General features: G+C 41.4%; 1 long non-coding RNA gene across 1 annotated transcript in view; it reads left to right on the forward strand.

Moving 5' to 3' along the window:
* Nucleotides 1-12,321, forward strand: part of LOC109299252 — a 14,697-nt gene extending 2,376 nt beyond the window's left edge. The window contains exons 2-3 of the long non-coding RNA XR_002097803.1: nt 11,497-11,500; nt 12,291-12,321. This is a non-coding gene — a long non-coding RNA (uncharacterized LOC109299252). The remainder of the gene's footprint in view (nt 1-11,496; nt 11,501-12,290) is intronic.
* The last annotated feature ends 161 nt before the right edge of the window (nt 12,322-12,482 follow it).

The following is a 12,482-nucleotide window of genomic DNA, read 5'->3' on the forward strand; positions in this document are numbered from 1 at the left end:
GTGTGTGTGTGTGTGTGTGTGTGTGTGTGTGTGTGGCATTAGGCTATGTTGGGGAGGTTGTATATGGTGGGGGTCAGGCAGGGTGTGAATGTGTCGCATTTGTAGGGTGTAAGGGAGGGTGAGGGGGAATGAGAGAGTTTGGGGGGTGGGAAGACCCCCGCATACACCCCTATGGCATGCAGCCCCCACAGACGGCAGTAGCAGCATCAGCAGGCAGGGGCGCTTAGAACACTCATGCCTGGCACAGGCAGTGCCACCTGGCAGTGCATGACTCTGGCCAGCGCTGCACACTGCAGTGAGAAGTGCAGCCTGGCTGGCCTGCCTCTATCACTGGGGCTCCCCACCGCTCACATGCAGCTCCGGCACTCACGCACCTTGGGGAAAGCCCCACGCTGGAGCCGGCTGCCTTCCATGCCCCATATCACATGGGTCCCAGGACTTCGCCAGGAGCCCCAGCCCCTGCTTCCCTGTGGAGTCCCAAGATCTGTGCGGCAGGGAAGACATCCAGTTCCAGCACGGGGCTTCCCTCAGTGTCATGTGAATTCAGAAGCTACGCAGCAAGGAGCCCAAGTCATAAAGGCAGGCTGGCCAGACTGCACTCCTTGCCTCAACGTACAGTGCTAGCCACAGCCGCGCGGTGCTGGGTGGCAGGGTCTGCACTGGGTGTGAGCACCCCTACCTGCTGCTGCTGCTGCCTGTGGGAGCTGCACACTATAGGGGAAATATGGAAAGGTTCCCACCACCCATCCTCTCATACCCACATCCTGCTCACCCAAGCTCCACACTCCCAATTCCTCCCTGGGAACAGGATCCATGCTGCCACCCGCCCCACGCTCCATGCTTCCCCCCAGCTGCAGCTTTCCCCTGGTCCCTACCCCTACTACTTCCCTACCTGTTGCCCAGAGCAAGCAGGATGCCAGGGAAGCCGAGTAGGTCCCCTCGTGTCTGCAGCAGTGGCAGCAGCAGCCCCGCCCAGAAGCTGTGTGCTGGCTGGGCCGGGCCCTTCCACCCATGAGGGTGGGAGTAAGGCACAATAGGGTATGTTGTGGGGTGTATATGTGGGTCCTTTGCTCCCACCCTTGTGGGCGAAAGGGCTGGGCGGGGTACAATTAGTTGGTGGGCATCATCAGCCAGATGAAAATGCCCAGTGGGCTGGATTTTGCCCACCCCTGGCTCTACAGGCTAATAACAAAGAACAATTATTATTGTTGTATTTTCCTTTCCAGTATTTGAAATACATTACTAAAATGGTGATAGAGGCCATATAAAATACATATCTCTAGACCTTGTAGACTTTGCAATTTGCAATTATTTATGTTGGAGTGAAAGAACACTTGAATGAAAAATACTGATAGCACATTCACTGGCATGAGAAGTTAAAAGGTTCTCTGTATTCCTTCAGAGATGTGGATATTCAGTAACAAGCAAAACACTTCCAGAACTTCAGAGTTCAGTTGCTGTGGTCACTAAGAGATGCATATGATTTAAAAATATAAAATTTCTCAGAAATTAAAAGAGTAGACAAAACTGGTTTCTGGGTAAGGAGGCATATACGTTTAATGAATAAAAAAATACAAATATAATGCTGAGTAAAGGAGTATATAGAACTCAATGTTTCATTCATCATTTTGAATGTCTTTTTAAATTTAGTATATGTAGTATATTCCTTCCTTATAATAATTGTCTTAAAATTGTCCTATAAATCTCTTCAGTTTAGAAAGCTGATATTTAAAGAAAATCAAGATATGGCCATCATACAACTGCCTAAAGTTATGAATATTTTGCAAAAAATGAAATTACGACCCATTTGTTGATTTTTTGGGCAAGAATCATTTGCACTGGAAGCCTTAAGAGTCTCACAATTTCAGCTAGGGCACAACTCTGAAGCAAAAAAGTCTCCACTTATCTTTTTACCTGAATGTGACTATTTTTCTTAAGTATGAATGTAGATACTAGCTTAGACTAGCAGATTGTCTTTCAGAATTATACAATAGTTAACTGTAAAATCTAGAGATTGATTACCCATAGAAATAACATTATGATGAGAATTTAAATGGCTCAGATTTTTATATGGCACTAAAATGAGTTGCTTTATGATCTTTAAACCTCTAAATGAGCTGTGGCCTATACATGAGAACCAACTCCTCAGTCAGTACACAACAACATTAAACTCAATGCTTGCACTCTAAAGTGATCCTGTTACCATGGTTTCTCCTTGCTGTAAGTTGCATTACATATCTTTGAGAGTTGAATTGCTGAGGTTTTAAGGAAACCTCTGTTAAGAGCCACTGCAGTATTTACAATCTACTGTTGTATCTTGTGTCGATGTTTTATGGAGCTGAATTTATCACTACTTAGATATTCTCATTTGACAGCTCAGGTTCCTACGACCTGCACTGTTTTACAGAACAAGAACTCAAACCCTTCTTAGCATCTGATGAAGTAAGATTCTGCATCTCTGATTTAAGGCCTTGTTACACAGTAATTTTAGGCGGCTCCTGGAGCTCTTAACCACTGTTTGCACATGAACACCTGAAACTAGTTTTAAGCACTCATTATGCAGCTCAAAGTTACACCACTCTAGGGCAGGATTATCTCTGATCTGTGTTACCCAGTTCATGTTAAACCCCACCTCCCTCCTCACTCTTCCTGGCCCAGATTAGGTCCACTTCTCCCTCCCTCCCAGCTTTCTACAGCACCCCAGATCAAAACTCACAGCCTCCCTGCCACCTGCCCCACCAGCCCAGAAGCAGTGGTGGTGGGGCAGGCAGATCAACCCTTCCCTGCCTGCTCCACCGGGACAGACAGGACAGGCAACCACAAGCAAGTAATACTCCAGGGGCTGGGGAAAACGTGAGGAGAAGGAAGCAGGGTTTGGGGAATATCTAGGGCCAGTGGGGAAGCATGGAATGGGAGGGAGGAAGGGAGGTTTCTTACCTTTCACTCTGCCAGGCCCTCGCTAACCTGAAGTGCAACTTGTTCAAAACTCAAGCTAGCGTTAACACTGATCAACCTGTTTGTGGCTCAGAGTAGGGTGTGATTAACTTTAGTATAGATTAACCAATTAATCTATAAAAGGTACAAATCTACCCTGCCTTCTGTCTGAGCATGTCAGGGTAGGAGAAAAAAAATTACTCATTTATCCTGGCCCTTACTAGTAAAAGATCACGAGAAGAAATTATGTGCTCATCATTTATACATACCACTATTTTCTCAGTTTTACATATTACCTATTCTGAGGTTCTTGAGAACATATATTTATATAAATTTACCAAACTGTTTAATGATGTTATTTAGCAGCAACAGCAATATTTTTGGTGCCTTTGTGGCACTGCTTAATGGTAGAGAATACAATTTTTACATTACAAATAACAGTAAGAAACTATACAGAGCACAGGTGAAAGGTTGAGGTAGTCTGGAAGTATATAAGATCAGAAGTAAAAATACAAGAGGAAACATCTGAAATAATTCAGATTTTTATACCTAGAATATACAATACAGCAGTGCTACCATCATTTAATGTAATCATTTATGATCATATTTACTGAACTGTAATTTTTACTTCCATAAATGAAGAAAATGAAGATAGTCTTTCTTTGTGAACTGCTCTGAGATCCACTTCAGAAAAAATGCTATGTAAGCATTAAGTTTTGTTCCTATTAGAGGTCCTTCCTCTGAAAAAATCTTTCAAGCGGGCTTATTTACATGAATATTCACATTTAAACATGTATGGGATCAAGCAACAAGTGAAAAATATGCAGCTTGAGACCAATTTAAAAAGATGTTTAAATAGCAAAAGATGCAGGTAGCATACGGAGAACATAATGTAACCCATATATGGATGGTGCCACCGAGACAGCCGACCTACAAATATAGAGCCCTTCTGGGCAACCAAAGATACTTCTGCATGTTGGGATCAATATCTCTACCTGCAGATGTAATAAAAAGAATTCTCTACACAGCATGTGGGTGGCATATAATACTAGATCAATAAGAAATTAAGAGTTATTATGCACAAGTCAATGGAACATTTGAAATGCATTATGAATAATAGATTTTAATTTTACTGTATAAACTAAATGAAGGAGAACTGTACTGAAGGTACTTAGCAGACGAAGTAGAAAGAGAACCACTGCAAATGCTCTGTTGATATAAAAACCCAAAGTTATTACCCATTCATCAGTGTGCTGGAAAGCAGATTTTTTGAAGCCAGGAAGAGAACACAGAAGGGAAACTTACCATGACAGATAAAGGTAACAGTGGTGGGATAACTGATTTTGTAAGGCATTTGGCTTAGTATTGTATGACATCTGAATTAAGAAACTAGAATACAAAAACCAACAAAGCGCATACTAAAAGAACCGAAGCTCTGGCTAAGCCTGGGTGTCACTATTTCTAATGGGGTCCCTGCAAGAATTCATTCTTGGGCCAGTTCTATTTAATATTTTTATCAATGACCAGGAGAAAAAATAATCATTACTAATAGGAGATTCCTGATGACAAGAAAGATTGGGAGAAGTCAAAAATAATGAAGAGAACAGACATTGTGGTTTGCATTGCTTATGCTCAGTTATCAAACAAACGATAAGAATTTCAGAGCCAAACATGAAATCATATTATATGTGTGTATGTGACACATCTATATAAAAGGTGTTTCCTTTCTATGAACAAAAAAATTGAGGAAAAACTTCTAGGACTGAAAATTAACCTGGGATTGTGGTGGACAAACAGCTGAGCATGAGCTCCCAGTGCTACACTATGGCCAAAAGAGCTAATGCTATCCTTAGATATATAAACAGGGACTATTAGAGACGCTGGTGTTACATTAACTTTAGTGTGACTGCTACTCAAATACCATGCCTGATTTTTGGTGGCCACACCGCAAGGAGTATTGATAAATTTGTAAGATTACAGAGACGCAACACCAGAACTATTAAGATTTTCCCTATATTGACAAACTTTAAGGGGGTTGTCATAGGTTACACTTAGGATGTGTTAACTGCCCATAAAACAGGAGCATCTGTGCATTCAATCAGTAAATTGTGCTAAATGCCAAGGCAGTAAGAAATATCTCCAGATCGTATTACCTAACTCATGCTGAGCTAATGTCCAGCTGCTCCACAGAGGTAATACAATTGGGGAACTCCAGTGCAACAAGGCCACTGGAACTGACAAACAGCTATGACAGTGGTCTCCAACCTTTTTAGGGTCCCCCTGAGACCAAGTCTCTCAGTCCAGGGTCCCCCTGTGGCCAATCGCCAAGCATTCATGGGTTGCACCTGGTACCTTGAGGTATGTAGAAAAAACATTTAAAGCTGTGTCTAGGTCTCAATCGCTGATTCTCTGAAGTAGCATCAAGTCTTCAGATTCAGCTGAATCAAATTGGGAACAGTAATCCAAATCAATGAATCGAATCACTGTCCCCGATTCAGGCCGAATCCGAATTGAATATGGCCCATTTTGCACACCCCAGTGGGGCAGTTGGAAAAGACTCTCTCATGATGTACCGAACAAATCTCTTTATTTAAGCATCTCTGGATTTTTGACATGGTGGGGTTGGCCATACTGGAGTAGGCTCCTGTGTGCTGCTGGGATTAGCACCAGCAAACTGCTTGTTGTTGGTCCCAGCCCCTGTAGTGCATCGGGCTCTTCAATGGTTCTGGAAATTTATCACATGTTTTACTTGGATTGTTGTAAGCACTATCATACAACTGCTCAGAAAACTTTTTAACTCATAGTAATGCATATTACAATCTAAGTAAAGCATGATTTAAGCATGACATGCTTTGTCTTGGATAATTTGTTTACAAACAAACAAAACAAAACAATATTTTTATAATAAAAATATTAACATTTTTTATTTCTCTTGATAAAAGCTGAATTTTGTCTCTTTCTCAGTTCACTCCCCTGTCCCCCAAAACCCTAAATAAGCACAGTAACTTTCTTACATATTTACATGGAATCCAAATTATTGTAAGTTACTTCATATTTTCAGTGGTTACTTCAGGTTTTGTCAAGGTAGGAGGCCAAGGTATGCAAGAAAGTAAAAGAGGAAATTCCTGCTACAATGTTAGCACCCCCTTAAGAAAAATGATACAGTTCAAAGCTTAGAACTAAAGAGTTATAAGACCAAACAACAGGTTAGTGCAATATAAAGACACCCAAACTAATTCTCAGTGAATAATTGTAGCCTGATGGATAGTCATTTCTTGGGAGATAACTGATTTGGACTCAGACACTGGAAACAATGTGATCATAGTTTAGTGTTACAATAGGCTAATATGCCCTGCTTCTCAGCAGACCTCATTAACCCCAGCTGAGATATCTGTACTATTTTATCTATCCTATTTTGGGCATGTCGACATGTGCAATTAATGCAAAGCAACAGACTCTGGAATTTATTGAATGTGTGCCCAGGAGCAATAAGCCCCAGAGTTTATTGCTATCCGAATGTGCACCCAAGACTGCAGCATGCTGAGCCAGGTCAGAGCAGCCCCAGCTGTCAGGGAGTCCCTGTGTGAGGGGTCAACCTGACAGGCCAAGGCTGCTCCCACTGGCTCAATGTGCTGCATGCAGAGGGGCTGGCTGGGGTACAAGGGTGCTTCAGTACAGGGCTAGCCAGCAGGAAGCCCCCACACTGAAGTACACTCGTGCCTCAGCCAGCCAGGGCCATGTCTACACATGCACTGCTCTAGAGTATTTACAAGTACTATCCTGCTTTGGAGTAAATTAGTTTACTTCAGCCTAACAGAAGCACACCCGTAGAGACTGAGATGTCTACTGTGCAGTTAATTAAATTACCACACAGTAAACATCCCGTGTAGATGTGCCCTTTAGAGTCCCAACAGTGCATTGTGATGCACAGACATATTTAGCATCATCCACCAGAGAATGTATTATAGGACCATTTGAACACTCTGTAGAGATTCTGTAAGTGTGTTTCTGGTATCCTCAATTTGGAAGCGTTTCTATGTTTGTTGCAATAAAACTATACTTTGTTCAATACTTTGAATTAAAGACAGCTTCTTCATGAAGGCAATAGTCAACAATCAGTTTCTTACTTTCTGGGAAAGGAGAAAGTTCAGCAAAATGTTAAATATGCAGTTCTGCTGTACACAGTCTCCAAAAACCTAAATATCCCAGAGACAAAAATACAATACTAAGAGAAAAGAGCATTTAGATTTATTGCTGTAAGCACAAACACTAAGAAAAATTGTATGTGGGTCATCAGACTACCTTATGATGAAATAAAGCTTCTGTAAACAACAACTAGCTTTATTTGCTTCTCCCCTGCACAATCATGGATGGCTCTAAAGAATTGTATACAAATTAGAGCCTTCATAAAATCAATCAATTCCATTAAGTCTAGAAATGCCTCAAGCTCTTTTTAGCCCATCAGTATATGTCAATATCAGACTGAAGTCTCGGATCATCTCTCTGGAAGTTATTCTTTTCTTTGTTTTCCCAGAGCTTCGGGGTATAGTTGAAATCCAAATACACTGACTTTTTAAGAGCCCCCTTACCTGTGAAAGCATCCTTGCTTTGCATCTCATTATGTTGAGGTGGCCTGCAGTAATATCCAAGATACAACTTCTGTTCCCATTTCATCCATCCAAAAACTTTCTGCCATGTCAGCTGTAACTTCAATCATTTTCTATTGATAAAATATTCATATAATTTTTGGCTATCCCTTCCATAAACTCCACCTAATCAAAAACACTTCATCAATACAAAAACCATGAATTTAGAAAATAAATGTTTTCCTTCCTATCTTTATGTGAAAGAAGGGAGGGCAGAAGGGAGGAAGGAAGGAGTGGCTAAACAAGAGTTTAGTAAACTGGCATTTTCCAAAGTGGCCTCTGGCTTTGGATACCTTCACCCAAGATTGTCAGACTAGGAGCTCTAGGTTTGGTTCTCAACCTTTTCTGGACCAGGACCCATTTGTAAACATTGATAGCCAGTCTCCACCCAGTGCCCCTCACTCCTGAGCTGCTACCCCCTGCCTCTAATGTGTGTAGCAGGGGGTGGTGGAGTGTGTCTGGGAGCTCTGCTAGCCTGCAAGAGGAAAGCCACCATTTCCCACATTTTTCTCCTTTAAAGGAGAATCCATTTTTAAAGGTTTGTTCATGACCCTTCATATATTATTGCAACCCACTTTTGGATCATGACCCTGGAGTTAACAAACGCTGCCTAGGTATCCAGCCCATCTGAAAGTCACCACCACAGTGTCTCAAACTGAACACTCAAAAATGAACACTCCTCATCTTATCTTTAGCAAGCCATATGAGGAAAGGCTGACAGATATGAGGCTGTTCAGCCTAGAAAAAGAGAAGACTTCAGGAGGATTCGGGTGGCAGCTTTACAAATATATCAGGGGTGAGCATCAGGGGCTAGGTGAACAACTATTCACCAGAATGCCCCAGGGTAAAACCAAGAGCAATGGTCATAAACTCCTGGAAGGAGGTTTCAGAATGGATACAAGGAAAAACTTCTTCAAGGTTCGCGTGACCAGACTGGAATAGACTGCCAGAGGTGGTGTACAAGTGCCTATCCTGGAGATCTTCAAGAGGAGACTGGATGCACACCTTGCTAGGGTTATTTGGCCCCAGCAGTCTTTCCTGCCCACAACAGGGGGCTGGACCTGATGAACTCACAAGGTCCCTTCCTGCCCTAAACTTCTGTGATTTGCCTCAAGTCTCAGATAAATGCATTTCATAGTGGTTAATCATCTTGTGTGCTGTGGCTGACACTTGCTATCTCAGTACTGTTTTGTGTGTCCCTGTCTGTCATATTCCCTCTATGCCCCACCTATTAGAATACAAGATGTAAGTGATTTGGGGGAAGGGATTGGTTCCTTTGTTATGTCTGTCTGCAGGATGTTAAGCACAACAGTGCCATTACCCAGCATGCAGCCAACAAGATTCAGCCTATGGACAGGGATCTCCATTGGGATAGGTTAAAAGCAAGCCTCCCTCCCATCACACATTCACCTTGAAGTTTCAGGGCTGCCCTACATGCATCTCTCAGGAAGGGCTTATGAACAGCCACTATTTGAAGAAGCCACTTCAAAAATACCCTGGTATAAACAGGAGAAGAATTTAGCCCATCATGTCCTGACTGACTGAAAGAAGGTATTACTCCAAGATAATGAAGGCTGTTTACCGATGTTCTCCCTCTCCTTGTCACATAGAATCTATGTTCATACTGACTTTTCCAGTAATACCATGTGAGGATCTGAAGAAAGAGTTTAGCCTTATTGATTAAAAGGTAAAAATAACAGATGTGAGCTGAACTGAGAAAAGTCAGCATCAGCAACAGGAGAAGCTAACATAGTTGAGATGTTAAACAATGGGATAAATAGGGAAACACAAGAGAAAATATACAAGACAGAAACTGGGTAAGATAAGGTTGATATTGGCAAGCTGAATGGCTTGACACCTAGTAGCATAAAAGAAACCTCCAGTGACCCTTATCCTCAATAAACTACTTTCCTGTCTCTCCATTTGCCCTTTCAGCACTCTTCCTGTTCACTTCAAGCTCTTTGAATTAACACTGAACACTGTGGCCAGGTACATCCATTACATTTTTACTGACATAAGTGATCAGAAACCAGTCTATACCCATAACAGAACAAAAATTCAGCACACAAAACCTGTCTACCCCCATAACAAAGCAGACGCTTGGTATGCACAGACTGGTTTGAAAATAGTGAACCCTGTCTAAGATTTGTCACCCCCTCCCTTTCCCCCACAGCAAACGGTAAATGTGTGTTCTGTTTATACCCATCAAAACTGATGTGATTTTCTGTAAGCTGCATAGACTCAGGCTTTTTTAATGTCTGTACCGAAACCTTTGTGTTATTTTCCCTTATCTAATTCCCACTTGGATTGCCTCCCATCTAGCTTCTGACCACAGTACTCTCTTGAAGCAGTTCTCACTGAAAATAGTTCCAAAGATTTCTTCCCAATAAAGCCTAGATAAAGCCCACATTTCCATCTTTCTGGCTTTCAATGCTGGGTTGCTCATACCCTCTTCCTTAAAAACCTTTTTCTCCCATTGGTTCTCTCTCTACGTATTTGACTACTCCTTGAGCATTTCTTCCTCCCTGTTACTATCCCTCCTGGACTTTTACATTCTGCTTCCTGGACTTTCATATTTTGCTGTAACAATACAAGCAAGCTCTAAAGAAAAGAGCAGCTTTGGCCATTGCTGTGCTGTGGTAACAACCAAAACATGTTAAAGTGAAAGGTGAATTTCCTGTTCTTATATTGTGACTTTCCAGTAAGCCATTCCTGATAAGGGTTAAAATAAAAAAAAGGCAGCATTTATTTTTTTTAATTCAATTTCAACTATATCCTCAAAAGTCTATGTTTCTAAATGAGTTGTACAATTATTCAGGCCAAATCCTTCCAAGATTCCAAGATATTTTCAGGTGAACATTAATCTCTTAGAAGTATGGGCAACAGACATGAATGCCAAAAAGTCTTAAACTGACAGAGAGAAATATGTAGGCATCAGGAAATGGTATTAACAGCAAAGTGAAATGCCTGAAAAATCTGCTTTTAAAGTCCCAGTTTTCAAATGTAATATTTCTGAAGAGCCATGAAGGACATGTTGGGGGTTGTTCTTTATAGTTCTGTCTAAGACAACAGTGAATAACCAGAACTTAACTCAAGATTGAAATGTAATTCAAAATCCTTACCCAGCCCCATAAAACTTGGAAGACAGGAAGTTAGAAATCACAATACCTGAAGAACTGTGGTCTTTTCTGTCACACAAATAAGGAAGTGACATGAAAGCTTGTTAAGCAACTTGAAAGAGTGGTTTATCTGGAGATGATTTTTCATATGCCTCATAGCAAATGCAAGCACAGTTTCATGGGGGAAACATATCAATTAGAGATGCTAAAGCAAGTATACACAGCTCTTAAATTAACTGTAATTAATTAATTGAATAAAAGCCTACTACTACTACTACATCATTACAAAACAAAAAGGTTCTTTTGATAGAAAATAAAAATGAATACTACTACAGGACATCTCAAAGATTCTTGGTTACAGCTACATTTGATTATGCATCAAAAAATGTAAAAAACCCTACCATAGATTAACAATCTTGCCAACAGAAAAAGGAAAACACTGGTTTTGCCTACCATCCATTAGTTACTAAATTCCAACCAAGCCACTGAATTATGAAATGTTGCCAGACTCATTTTAGTTGTTTGTTCCGTCAATCTACATCTCTTGCTGCACTCAAATGTATTAATCTGAAATGAGATTTTCTAATTAAGATTTGAGAGCAGTTTTCTAATTAAGATTTGTATTTTTAGAGTAAAGATGTGAGGCTAGGCAATATTTAATACTACTAATTTTATATTTACCTTCAAATGTTAGTCTCTGGAAAAACGACAAGCTGTCTAGGATGTAGCCAGTATGTACACGTTGCCCTGAGGGGTCAGGCCAATGCTCAGGATCTCAATATTGTGCTGTTAGACAGGAAGGTGTGGTGTACAACTGCACATGCACACATAAAAATCAATTAAGCACACACTCACTAGGTGCATACACCCCTATTAGGCATACACACTACCAGCTCAGGCACATACACTATATACCCCAAAAGTTAGACACAGATCACTAATTCATATATCATGCACACAATGCCACGTATAATATATATACACACAGACACACACATACACTCTCTCTCTCTCTCTCTCACACTAGCGACTCAGATACATGCACGTTCAAAATAATTAGTTTATGTTCATGCACACTACACACACCAAATTTAGACAGAATCAGTTACCAGTTACCAACACCTGCACATTCAATACACATATGTGGATTACTAATTCATATACCACACGCACACAATGATATCTATATATGTATATATAAGTGTATTCACTAATTTACACACATACCACCCACCTACACATACCCACAGATGAGTTCCTAAGTTGGGTATTGTGATGTGTATGTATGTATGTGCTTGGTGTACTTGGGATACCTGGGGAAAGGTTAAGGTAAGAAAGTAGAAGTGTAGGGAGTGAAAGTTGCCAGAACCGGGATTAGAATTGGTAGACTACAGGGACCTGGGCTGAAGAACTGAGGCTTGGGGGTAACTTAAGGTTAATTGATCTTAATTAAAAGATAACGCCCAAAGCCTGCAGAACAGGGAAGCAATGCCAGCACAGCTACGGGGGAGCTGAAAAGGTAGGTAGGGAGAGGGAAAAATAGGACTAAAGGAAAGTGTGGGTGTTAAAGTGGGGCTCTGGGTGTGGGGAGCCAGAGGATGGCTCTGGGGCAGCTAGAGAAGTTGCAGAGAGTGGCAGTACGTGCTGGAAGCTGGAGAGAACTGCAGGACAGCTAATAGGAGCTAGGAAGCTGCGGGGGGAGAGCCTGAAAACAGAGAGACAGGCAGCAGAAAATGACAGGAAAAGCAGCAGGCAGCACGGAAAGCATGAAAGCAAGGAGAGG

This window comes from Gavialis gangeticus, unplaced genomic scaffold (assembly GCF_001723915.1).
Source record: "Gavialis gangeticus isolate Ggan-Ray unplaced genomic scaffold, GavGan_comp1, whole genome shotgun sequence".
Lineage (NCBI taxonomy): Eukaryota > Metazoa > Chordata > Crocodylia > Gavialidae > Gavialis > Gavialis gangeticus.